This window comes from Clupea harengus, chromosome 4 (genome assembly GCF_900700415.2).
Source record: "Clupea harengus chromosome 4, Ch_v2.0.2, whole genome shotgun sequence".
Lineage (NCBI taxonomy): Eukaryota > Metazoa > Chordata > Actinopteri > Clupeiformes > Clupeidae > Clupea > Clupea harengus.
This window is the reverse complement of record NC_045155.1, coordinates 8,443,532-8,455,901: the sequence shown is the minus strand read 5'-3', so window position 1 is coordinate 8,455,901 and position 12,370 is coordinate 8,443,532. Positions and strand designations below refer to the sequence as shown.

Here is a 12,370-nt window from a genome sequence, read left to right as displayed (position 1 = left end):
ATACCTGAAGTTAAGATGCATTGCAGGGTGATGCACTCTAAAGTGTTTGCTCTCTGGTCAGTAGCCTACAATGTCAAAGATGTTGTGACACTGACATTTTTTAATTAAATTGATGACCAAAGTCAATTTAAGTTTTGACGTAATACGCGGTAAAGATGTCAGAAATTAAGAAAATATTTTTTTCGTTTCAGTTAGCAATATGCAGCATGTCAGACCACTCTATTATGTTGCCCTAACCCTAATTAAGTAAGTAAGCTTTAATATCGGGAAACCTTATTGAGACGCAGGAATTGGTGTCGTCATCTCTCCCGTCCTTGCCTTACATTACCCCGTTGCTCAGGAAGGTTTATTGATGGACAGGTTATAATCAGTAGCCATGTAGTATTAGAAGGCGGACTCTCTTTATCAAAAGGATACGTTTATGGACAAGGGCGAACCTGCCTGTCGAGGCAAACTTTGCACTGTGAATACTTCATGGTATATCAAGGAACTTCTGGCTGTGTTTATTCTGACCTGTTCTTCTCCACTGTTTTAGGTTGGTCCAAGAGTGAAATGTCATTATTGCCATGGTGACAAATCTTAGCAATGAACCCGTGTGTGAATAATGTTTTAACTGCGTAGATACGCCTCACTCTCTGATCCATGTCGCCGAACTGCCTGGTATTAGAAACTTCCCCTGTCTTTAGCTAACGAGGCCTTTGTTGTCCACACAATATGTGTCAAGTGGTCTGAAAAGCATAACGATACGACAATCAATCATTTCTTTGAAGGCAAATGTCATGGAGCTCTCACTGGCGCGAGACCGTAAATTTGCATAGATTGCCCAAATCCAATTAACAGACTCACTATCAATCAGATCAGTCACCGAGTCTTTCGAGTGTTGCAGAGTTTTCGAACCATAGTCAAATACATCTTCATGCCTCGCATGCATGCGCTCATTGCATAGGGATTCTGATAGTTCTTGGTATCGATAATTACGCAGATGCTTTAGGTGTTGTTGCTGGTCATACTTACTCAATATGTTGTCAGCTGTATGCTTAGAACTGTACTGACCCTGCACCCTATTTCCTTAACTTCACATGGAATTTGATGTATTGTAATGAATTTGAGTTGCATGATAACGAATCAACGAGTCTCCCATTGTGAGGGAACCAGTTCCCCGCCCCCAAATTTCCCTGAGTTATCAAGACTTGGCACACACCTCTCTGGTCTCTCCCTCCCTCTGCCGCATGCCCGCTGCCACTAGATCAATCGTTGATGTCTTGTTTGCTGTCATTTCTTTAATTGTTTGAGTTCATGAGTTATGCAGCACCAAAACGGCCTTGTCTGCGAGGGGCTTCCCTCACATCTTTTGCACATCAAACAAAAACATGAGTTAAATTCCCTCGATCAGTTTGGGTCTCAATTCCCTAATCACATTATCCTGCGCGTGTAAATTCCCCGGCTGTATAGGATAACTAACCCTTGCGCAGTGATTTATGCGGATTCTGTTCCCATAAACAAGTTGAAAGCTAGGGCAGAAAACTCCAGGCAGCGTAGATACTATCTTTATACTATGCTTAAATAACTTTACAGATAGGTGCTTACAAACACATTCTGCTAAAGTAGAGATAGCCCCCACCATCCCCCCTGTCTAAAATGTCTGTGACTGTCCAGCAGCCCCCCAGATTTATTTTGTTCATTTATTTAATTTCTTTGTTATTATGTTATTATGGAATTAACTAAACACATTTTCCTCTTCACAATGGCACAGCTGAATTATGAAACACTAATGGTTCATTCTTTTCTGTGCTCACAATGTGACAATTGTGTGAACTTGTGCTGCAGACTGAGAAAACCCTCAGGGACCCTATAAACCCCTGTCTGACCAGTGCTAAGCCTTAACCCAGTGAAGGAGTTGCATTTCCTTTTTGGAGTGGGGAGACCCCCTCATTTCCCCCTTCCTCTGTCACCCTCTCAGCCAGCTGGTGTTGACTGCCATGGGGCAGCTGCTTCCCTGCAGAGGATGGTGGCTCAAAACAGGAAGGCCTGGCTCCCTGACCCCATACAGACCTGGGGCGGATGGAGGACATCCACCTGGAGCTTCCTGTGTGCTGGGAGCCTGGCTGTGGTGTGTCTCTGGGTCGAGGAGCCTTGTGTGCTCGGGTTACGCTGTATAAATAGCTCTGGTAATGCTCCAGACTCTTGCTCCTCTGCTCTTAAACTCCACATAACCTTTGGCCTAAAGTCTCCTGTCCTCCTGTATATGGAACAGTGGGGTTTGAGGTGAGAAGTTCCAGGAAGCACTGGGCAGGATGCTCTAACCACATGTTTAAGCCACTGAGTTCTTACGTGAGACTCTACAGGGACAGAGGAATTGAGGGGTTGTGGTGCTATCGGCACAGGGGCACTTGTGCAATTGTTTTAGTTGCATCTTAATGGCATGCTGTAGGAAGCTCATCTCCGACGAGACAATTATTTACTTCCCTTCCCTTCACATCTTTTGTGGAAAGGCTAGCCAGTCATAAAGAGGTCATGTCACATCGGACTGGGCCTTCAGCCACTTAGGCTGTGATGCTGGAGGACAGAACCTATGGTCCAACTCTTGACACCCCGATCCGTTGTATAATTCTGCTTCGCACTGATTTGCTCTCGGATGCTGCTGAGCTGTGTGAACGGTTAGCTCCAGAACACAGGGGACCGGTAGCAGGGGCCGGATCAGGTTTCTTCCATGGGGACGGCAGGCTCATGTGAGGGCACCAGTCTGGGGTCAGCCCCCTGTGCATACGGCACACCGCCGCCAACCAATACCCCCCAGAAGAAAGGCGGCCATCAGCGCCAGCTTAGCCCAATGTCATGTGCATTTCTAAGCCTTGTTCTGAGGCACAGGTCGGCACAAAGAATGCCAAGAATCCACTGAGCGTGTCTGAACCATGGCAGTGCACGCACGCCTCACCCTGTGGCCGCATTCAGTGCATTTCATCTCAAACACTCAGGCGTCTGTTCCAACAAGGGTGGGTTAGTTCCGAGTCACACTGCGTGCTCTGCACACTGATGCTCTCTCGGCTGTGGTTAGCCTCTCCCACTTTTGCCTCTTCTAGGTTTGCTGCAGGTCCGTTAGACCTTGCGAATGGAAGCACCGTAGACACCTCACAGCACCTCAGCACCACAGCACCATAGTCTACGCCCTGTTGAAGCGTTAACACGTGAGGTGTGAAACATCAGGGTGTGTGTCTGTGTGTTTGAGGATGTGTCTGTGGTGTGACGGTTTGGTTGCTTTTGGGGTGTCTAACAATGTTTTTTCCACATGATACCTTGTGAGTATAAGCTACAGTGGGCTTTGGGACACGAACTGTGTCATCATTTGTATTTTTTACATATGACATTTCAGTCTTAGTGAAATGTCTGTTGACGTTCATCTCCGTAATTGGTGAACATAAAAAATAGTATGATCATGTTTGGCCTCTTACCTTTTTTGCTTTAATAACAGTGTTGCAGTGTTGGAGCTGTCACCTGAGGGGGACATAAAGGCTTATTTATGTTCCCATCTGTGCGTCTGGCATCCTGCTATTATGGTTTTCATTTTTCTGCCCCTGCCTCTGTCTCTCTGCTCAAGTGAGCTGTAATAAGACTGTATGACTGTATGTCGCGCCTGTTTAGACAGCCATAGGAGTGCCAGTCTGTAAAATGCTGGAATGTAGATAATGTTCAGAAAGGGTAGGCAGAGAGAGAAACAACCATGTGGAACTCCTGTCAGGTGTCCGCTGCCAAGAGGAGATGACCGACATCCGTGTCACTCCACAGTTACATTTACATAGCTTTAGGGCAATCAGTGTTAGTGGAGGATGATTTGATTTTTTTTTCTGTGAGTGCTGTTGATTATCCATGTTTTAGATCATTGGTTTCAGCCTCAAGACTAAATCACAGAAAGCAAGCCAAAAATCCAGCCAAATCACACCACCAGTGTCAGATTTCCCCTCAGAATGGCTACCGAGCTCTCCTGGGAAGAAAGGACTCCATGGATTGGCTGAACTCCACGGGCTCTCTGAGCTCTCATCTCCACACGGCTACCCTCAGCCACGCCCCCAGTGAGACAGCAAACTGTCCCAGGCAAACCTCAGGCATGAGTTTAGCCCTTTCATTGGACAAACCCTGGTAACTGATATCTCTGCTATCCTTGGGAAGATGCCCGTACACTTCCACCAACCCACTGACCCCGGGCGCTGCGAGAGTGCCCAGAGAAAGTCCCAAAGAAATTCCCAAGCTTTCCGAAGGGGAATTGCCCTGCTGGTTTGTGGACGGAAGTGCGAACCACAAAGTGTGGATGAGCAAACAGGGATTGTGGGGAAGAAACCTACGCTCCCTTTGTGCTGGCTTGACACACAAAAACATGCACTGTGTGCAAACTCTACAGCAGTACATAAACCGCAGGCCTTGTGAGACCTCGTGGAGGAACACACACACACACACACACACACACATACATGCGAACTCTGTGTAACCTGCAGTTGACCATAGAGAAGTGATAACTGTTTAAAAACAACATAGAGAACCTGGGTTTCTCTCGTGAATCCTTTATTGAACATAAGGACTCTGAACCGTACTGTCAGACTGACTAACCTGGGCTGTGATGAGTATGTGATGAGTAATGCATGATCATCGTGATGTCTTACTTTACTCCCCCTGAGCAAGGATTTGGTGTAGGAGAAAATGTTGTGGTATTGATGATGATGAGCACTACAAACAGCACCAATTGCAGTTGCCGTTTGTGGTGGCTTATGGGCTTTTACCTACCTGTGTGTGTGTGTGTGTGTGTGTGTGTGTGTGTGTGTGTGTGTGTGTGTGTGTGTGTGTGTGTGTGTGTGTGTGTGTGTGTGTGTGTGTGTGTGTGTGTGTGTGTGTGTGTGTGTGTGTGTGTGTGTGTGTGTGTGTGTGTGTGTGTGTGTGTGTGTGTGTGTGTGTGTGTGTGAGGGGGAGATGAAAATCTAGGATTGTCGTGTACCACGTACATTTACAGATGTGATGTGATGTCATCTTGTCTTGCATCCGCTGTGGCATAGGTTGTGTTGTGTCACCACCGTTTCAACACGGTCAACACGCATCTGCTGTTTGTTACTTCCCTGTTTGTTGTTGTTTGGTGTCAAGGATATACATGTAAGGAGATCACTGTTTTTCAATACAGCAGTTATCAGCATTAGCACTGGTGGTCGCACATGTAATAGTGTTTGTTATATCTTCAGCGACATTCATTGTGACTTGTACACAGACTCTGAACAAGTCACTGCTAACAAGACATCTGGGAGCATTTGGTTTCTAAAAGTCTGTCACGGTTTGCTATGCTGAGGTAAACAGTCATGCTAATGTGACCGTCTTTGAGATCTGTTTGCCTGGAGCAGTGACAGTGCCACTGTAGCGTGCAGCATACTAATAACGTGTCAAGTGAAGCTGCTTGTTGTCCCTGCAGTGAAGGGGGGCGTCTGTTCTTCTCCATTATGCCCATTGAAAGCCTTTGCCCTTGGCTGCTGTTTTTGATCAGGGATATCACATCATCTTTTCCTAATGACTGTGGCAGCACCCCCCACCCCCCCACACACAAACACACTCATACACAGCCGCACTCGCACTCACACTCACTGTTGGGTGGTGTGAAGGATGAGGATGAGTGACCTCATCTTAAGGAAGGGGATGGGTGGGTTTCTCCAAAACAAAGTGCAGAGTTTTGATAAAGGGCAGAACAGTTTGCACTCTGTGTGTGTGTGTGTGCGTGTGTCTGTGTGTATGCGTCTGTGTGTGTGTGTGTGTGTGTGTGTGTGTGTGTGTGTGTGTGTGTGTGTGTGTGTGTATGCGTGTGTGTGTATGCATGTGCAGTGAGTGCATTCTTGGTGCGACAGTCAGATTGCATTGTAGGATTTTTGTGTGTGTGTGTGTGTGTGTGTCTCTTTGTGTGTGTACAGTAAGGGATGTTTTGGCCGCGTTGGGTCCGGTCTCTCGCCCGCTGGTGGGCAAAGCCTCTGGCACCCATGGTTCATTACCCCACGCCCAATCACTCCTCCATGGCCACGCTGGCCCCCTCCCTCCAGATGGCCCCTTCAGTCTGCCGCGCCACATGTCCTCTGTGCCCGCCGAGCGCTCTCCTCTCTCGCACAAGTTTACTTAAGGACATCTGTGTGTGTGTGTGTGTCTCAACAAAATGGTTTGGTTTGCCTTTTCGTCCGTCAACATCCATGACTATAGTTTATGGCGGATTTTGTTACCCCCTCCCACCGACAGTTTCCGCAGCCAAACGCTGAAGCCTACTGATGCCTGTGTGGGTTCTGTTCTCAAGAGTGGCCTTGTGAAGTTAGGATGAGGCGGCTCTGCACTTTCCTCTAAACAAATGTATTGTCATTTCTTTCCAGCTTTGAGCAGGAAAGGTCATCACATCACAGACGACAGCATTCAGGGGAAAACATGGCATGGCAGGAAACCACTAAAATCTCTTTCTTTCTGTCTCTCTCTCTCTCTCACTCACTGACTCAGTCCCCCCCCATAAACACACATGTGCACCTGCACCATGCAGGCAGATCTTACATCTACCATCCACCGATCTTATGAAAAATGATCTTCTGCAACCAGTTGTTTTGTGTGCTGTTTGTTGTGTAGCCTTGGTTGTGTTGTTGTAGCCACTGGTGCTCTGACCATCTCTCCGTGTTTTGCTGTGCCTGTGTAGAATCACACAGTGCAGTCCCATCCCTCTCTGTTCTGTGCGGTACACTGTCCAGTGCCGTGCCACTCTGAGCTGCTCTGTGCTGGGTGTTGCGCGCTCTCTCACACTCTGCTGTGCTGCGTCTGGCACAGGCCTCCTCAGGGGCAGGCCCCGCGTTTCCGTGGCGGAGGGCCGGTTTCCGCCCGCTCAGGCAGCTCACGCAGCCGTGAACTCTGAGGGCCTTTAGAGCGGAAGTGAAGGACAAGAGCTCCGCACTCAAAGGGGACTTTGTTGTTTTGGGCTGCAGTGGTGGGGAGAGGAGGGGGGGGTGGTCTGGGGGATAAAGGGGCGAGCCTGGCATCCAGGCCTCATTGTGGCGCTGGGCCCTTTGTTCCCTTCCTTTGGGCTCTGGGCCTCAGCCACAAAGACGGGGGCTTTTTTTCTCTCCCTGTCCCTCTCCCTCTCCAACACTCTCTCTTTCCCCCTCTCCCTCTCTCTCTTTCTCTCTCTCTCTCTCTCCTCTCCCTGCCGTTGTATTTATTCGATTTCACGCCAGGCCGGCCAAAACGGCCCCCTTTCGCTGGGCTCCCCCGAGCTGTGTGCTGCTGCTGCTGCTCTCCTGGTCAGAGCCCCGTTCTCACAGCTCCCTGAAAGAGCCTCTGTGCGCGGCTGCAGCGGCGCATTCAGATGAGGCACTGGTGGCGCTCCCCCTGTCCCGGAATGGCTAGTGCCGGCGCGGCGCCTCGTGCGCTGTGTGGGAACCAGCGCAGGCTCAAATGCCCCTGGCTAGCGCCGAAAAGAGGCTGAAGGAGATTGGGGAGGTGTGGGGATGAGAGGGGTAGAGCTTGAGGGAATTTTGGGGAGGAAGCGGGGGGGGGGGGGAGTAGTAGTCTTGATACGTGGAGGGTTGCTGTGCTCACTGATCTCTGGGGTGCTCATCAGTGTGTGTGTTTGTGTGTTTTTGGAGGGGGCCCTGTTGCATAACCACCAGCGTGAGAGACTGACACACTGCGTGATTAGAGCCCCTACTCATGATTGCTTATGGCCTGCTCACAGAGCATGCAGAAGAGATGGCAAAGAAAGAAGGATAGTGTGAGCTAGCGAGAGAGAGAAGTAGTGAGTAGCAGTCAGAATGAAAGATTGCACGCATGGGCGGTTCATTTGTATTATCGTTGCTTGTTTGCATACTCCCTGTGGTAGTGTGGCTGTTTTTGCTGTGTGTTAAAGCCAAGGCGTAGTATCAGATGTGTCATGCAGGGTGTTAATATGTGAGCCACACTGTGATTTTCACCCTTGAGGTGTGGAGGTGCTCTGCAAAGTCAGACGCATGAAGACAGAGAGCAGCCTGTCTTAAGTGAGGTCTGTGTGCAGCTGAAATGGAAGGTATTTGGGGTAAATTGGGTGTGAATGACAAGCACCCCTGTTCAGCGGGAACACAGAGCCTCTGAAAGGGTTTCTCTTCAGGTTATGTGGTCGGAGCATAGAAAGCACAGACCAATGAGCCTTGTTTTCATCGGGGGGGAAATGAAAATGAGGCACTTAGAGCTGCAGTCAACTCCAGCTTTATCACAAGACTCACTAGATTACCTTCAGATGGCTCCTGGCATTTCTTGACTTGGTGAACGTAGGTGGTAGGTGGCTGAAGAAAATTGGGGTTTAGCGTTAAAGTGTTGATTGGGAAAAAAAAAAAAAAAATATATATATATATATATATATATATATATATATATATATATATATTTTTTCAATCAGTAGGACAGAGGCTGAAGGGCTTAGAGAAAAGTCTGTTTGTCAGGTATCCCAGGAATGTAGTACCTTGGGGAGCTGAGGGAATTGTAATGTAAATGTGCTCACAGTACCTCACTCTCTCTCACACATACACACACGCACACGCACGCACACACACGCACACACACACACATAGCTGTCATTGGGATCCCGTGGTGTGGACCACCCTTTTCTCTGTCCTCTCGTCTGACACAGCAATCTGCTATTCTGCCTTTGCTCCTCATTTCTGCTTTTTAGCTGTCCTTTCCCCCTCTGTCCACACACACACACACACACACACACACACACACGTACACACGCACACACACGTACACACGCACACACACAGCACCATCAAAGGCGATCAGATCAGAGATCACATGTTTGGGCCTCCAGAAAGGGTAGAGAAAATTAACTTCCCTCGTTTCCTTTCTCCCGAGTTCTAATTTCTGCATGGTCATATTCCATGCATTTGATCCATGCTGGCATCTCCTCAGTATGCCCCATGCTGACATCATTTTACCCCTCTGTGTGTAACGTCTCCACTGAGCACTCTGGTGCTGCCTCATTCGCAGAGTCAGGCCCGCCGAGTCAGGCCTCTTCATGTCATGGCGTCCTGTTGCACCGTGTGCGGCCTATAAATCACTTCAAAACACATAGACCTCTGGACAGCTAGTGAATATGACTTAGACATGTAGCTCCATATGAAATGCTAACTGATATCACAGAGTGCTGTATTGAACCTGGACTCTTCTGCTGAGTGTGCCCTTGGGGTTTGCCCTCTTTTCTCAATGTAGGCTGTCCCGTGCGAAGAACGCAAAAGTTCCAACTTCTCCATCACGCTGTCCTGTAGACGAGGCCCATCCTGGCACACAACATGTTACTTCATTCGGAATATCAACTTCTGTAATCTGGTCACGACTGCGTCAGTGTCGCAGTGACTGCAATGACTAATTACCAGAATCTATACCAGTGTTTTTCCAGTTGTGAGCAAACGCTTTCACTTTTTGTAATAAGTTACATTGCCATGGTTTCATGAGAAGAGTTTGATGAAGTTACCAGACAGATCACCAGATGCTGCAGACTTCCAAATTTCTTCTTGCATGGGCACACCATCATTCATCTGGCATACTTCTTTGAAGAGACTGATCGGATATGGCTGTAAATTTTGTCAAACATCAAACATTTCGGTTGTGTTCTGGCTGACTCTAATTCTAGGTTGCCTTAGTGGCCTATTCCGTCAGTGAGGAGAATGGGACGCGTTTTTTCCCCCCTTTGACTTGTGACACTCCTTGAGGAGCGTAAAACTGTGCTCAGGAAGGCCGGCCTGAGCGTCACGCTTCCTGATGGCCAGTCGACAGCTGCTGGTCATGCCTGTCCAAAGGGCTCACATTACTCTCGGCCGTCAGGAACCGCTCAGATTTGTAACGTAGGTTTGCAGAACAGATTTAAGGAGCCCTTCTGTGTGTGTGTGTGTGTGTGTGTGTGTGTGTGTTTTTTTTTTGTACCCAGAAGAGCAGATTCCAGCTGGTTTTGGAGAGTTAAGCCTACCACACTCACATTTCAACCCTGGGCCACCTGTCCCACTGCCGGAGGGCACTGGGGGGGGTTGGTGGTTGTGGTCCTGCTACAGGCAGGTTACTCAGTTGGGGCATTAGCATGCTTTTAGGATGGACATCACAGCAGGACGTGGTTCATCTGGGTTTCTTTTTTAGCTTTCTACTTCTGTAAATTAGTTCTTAGTATAGGGGAAGCTCACAAGCTGCTGCCTTTCCTATTAGAAGCAGCCCGTCTGAGGAGTTAAGGCAGTGCTTTTAGGGTTAGTGCCGCAAAGCCAGACTTCTGAAAACTAGGGTGTGAATGTGAAAGTGTATGACTGTATGTTTCAGTTTGAATTGGTGTCTGTGTTGGAGGGTGTGCATAATGCATGAGCATCTGTATGGGTTTGGGTGTGTGTGTGTGTCTGTGTGTGTGTGTGTGTGTGTGTGTGTGCGTGTGTCTTTTTTTGGTCTGTCAGTCAGTTATATGTTCTGTCTCTGTCTTTGTGTGTGTACATGCATTCTGTTCAGTGTTTTCCTGCCATCCCTGCCCCCCAGTGGACCTCCTGCATGAAGCAGAAGCCCAGGCAGAAGGCTGGAGGCTGGTCCCCCACCGATGTAGCGCAGGGCCGCTGTGGTGGCTGAAGCTCCTGCCGAGCATATGGCCCGCGCAGGTCACCGTCCCACGCTGTCTGGCCAGCTCTGCTTCACTGAGCCACATCAAAGCCCCTGCGACCAGTTGCTCTCCGCCATCCCCTTCTGCTTGTCTGAGTGACCCGGCCACACCCTGCTCCTCCAGCCTCAGAGACTGTCTGGGCCTTGTGCCTCTGTGTGGAGTGGAGGTCTGGTGGAAGGCGCTCAGGTTTAATCGGTGAATGATCTGATGGAGCGTAAATCTTCGCGTGAGGGCTCTTTGGGCTTGGCTTGGGTTGCGCCGCACCGCGCACCAGACAGAACAGATTGAAATGAATCCGCCGGCACTGTTGGAGGTGAACAGCTCTCCCCTCCTCTTCCTTTTTTCAATTCGTTTTCGGAATGTAACGAAGTGTGACCATCTCTAGTTGAAGTGCTGTCTAATTCCTTCAATCAGTGTATAACGGAAATCTGTGGTATTAGTAGTGGCTTTCTGTGCTGTCAACATCAACTAGTTGACTAACTCATTTGCTCTCGTGTTGCGTTCAGTGCATGTTTCAGTTTCCCACATGGCCTTACTTCCTGTCCAGTGACATCCTTCCTCTTTCTGCAAACGAGCGAGCGAGCACAAGATGGCTGCAGCAGGGCACCAGCTGATGGGTCACAGGGAGCGCCTGCCCTTGCAGAGGCCCTGCTCCAGAAACGGAACTGTGGCGGCTTTGTGAAAAACCGACTGCAGCAGTGGTAGCTCTCGCTTCCTGTTTGCGCACAGCTGAAAGCACTAGCAAGAAGAAAACAGTGTCACGCTCCGCTCTCTCTCTTCGCAGGAACTCACAGCTGGTTTTGAGCTCGCCAGCAGTGACTTTTAGGATTTTAAAATAAACCTGCTTGTCACACATGTGCCCTAAATGCCAACCTACAGTCCTGTCCACAGCCAGTATAACAGTTTCCCTTCCATCAGCCAAATTGGTCCCCTGTTCTTTTACTAGTCCACATGGCTGTGCTGCATAACAAACTTAACAGGTGCAGATGTCTTGATGCACATGTGTTGTGATTCCTGCAGAGCCCTGCTCCTCAGTTGCTATGCATATGCATGGCCGTAGTGATGCAGCAGATGCCCGTTGCCAAGCCGCAGCACCTGTGCCGCTACACTGCAGATGCCCGTGGGCATGCGGCGGCGCTGCCAGGGCCACGCTGCAGCATCTGTGATGTGCCACTTGTGCTGATAGCGTTAGCTGTTACTCAAGGCAGACGCCTGGGGTGTGATAGCTCCTGATTTAGCTCTGCTTCAAGAGGTGGAGCCAAGCAGTTGTTTTTAAACGGGAAAAGGGAGGGGTCGCCGGTTGACTGTTAACATATTAATGAGAGACACACTCTCCTGTGAGTGTATCCGTGTGTGTGTGTGTGCGCGTGCGTGTGTGCGCGTGCGGGTGTGTGTGTTTGTGAAGGATTTGGGGCCGGATGGGGTCAACTGGCAGAGCATGGCTCCTTCGAGAGGTGCATGACCTCTTGCTACCAAGCGTGAAAGTGATACAAAGTGGCATTGCAGGCGTTTGAAATTCGAGACATTTCATTAGACCTCCTCCACCACCCCCATGTAGCAGAAATCCCCCCCCCCCCGCTTCAGGCCCCTTTTTTGTGTTCCTGAATTTTAAAAGATGTTTCACAGATTTGTGCACTCCAAACAAGAGACAAGTCAGCTGTGACTGCATGGCTCTCTGCTCAGATAGGCCTATGTGCTGCTGGCTGCTGCTGTGTTTGTGTCTGT

General features: G+C 49.2%; 1 protein-coding gene across 1 annotated transcript in view; it reads left to right on the top strand.

The window, feature by feature from the left end:
• Positions 1-12,370, top strand: part of prex1 (phosphatidylinositol-3,4,5-trisphosphate-dependent Rac exchange factor 1) — a 61,585-nt gene that overhangs the window by 1,127 nt on the left and 48,088 nt on the right. The window lies entirely within an intron of this gene.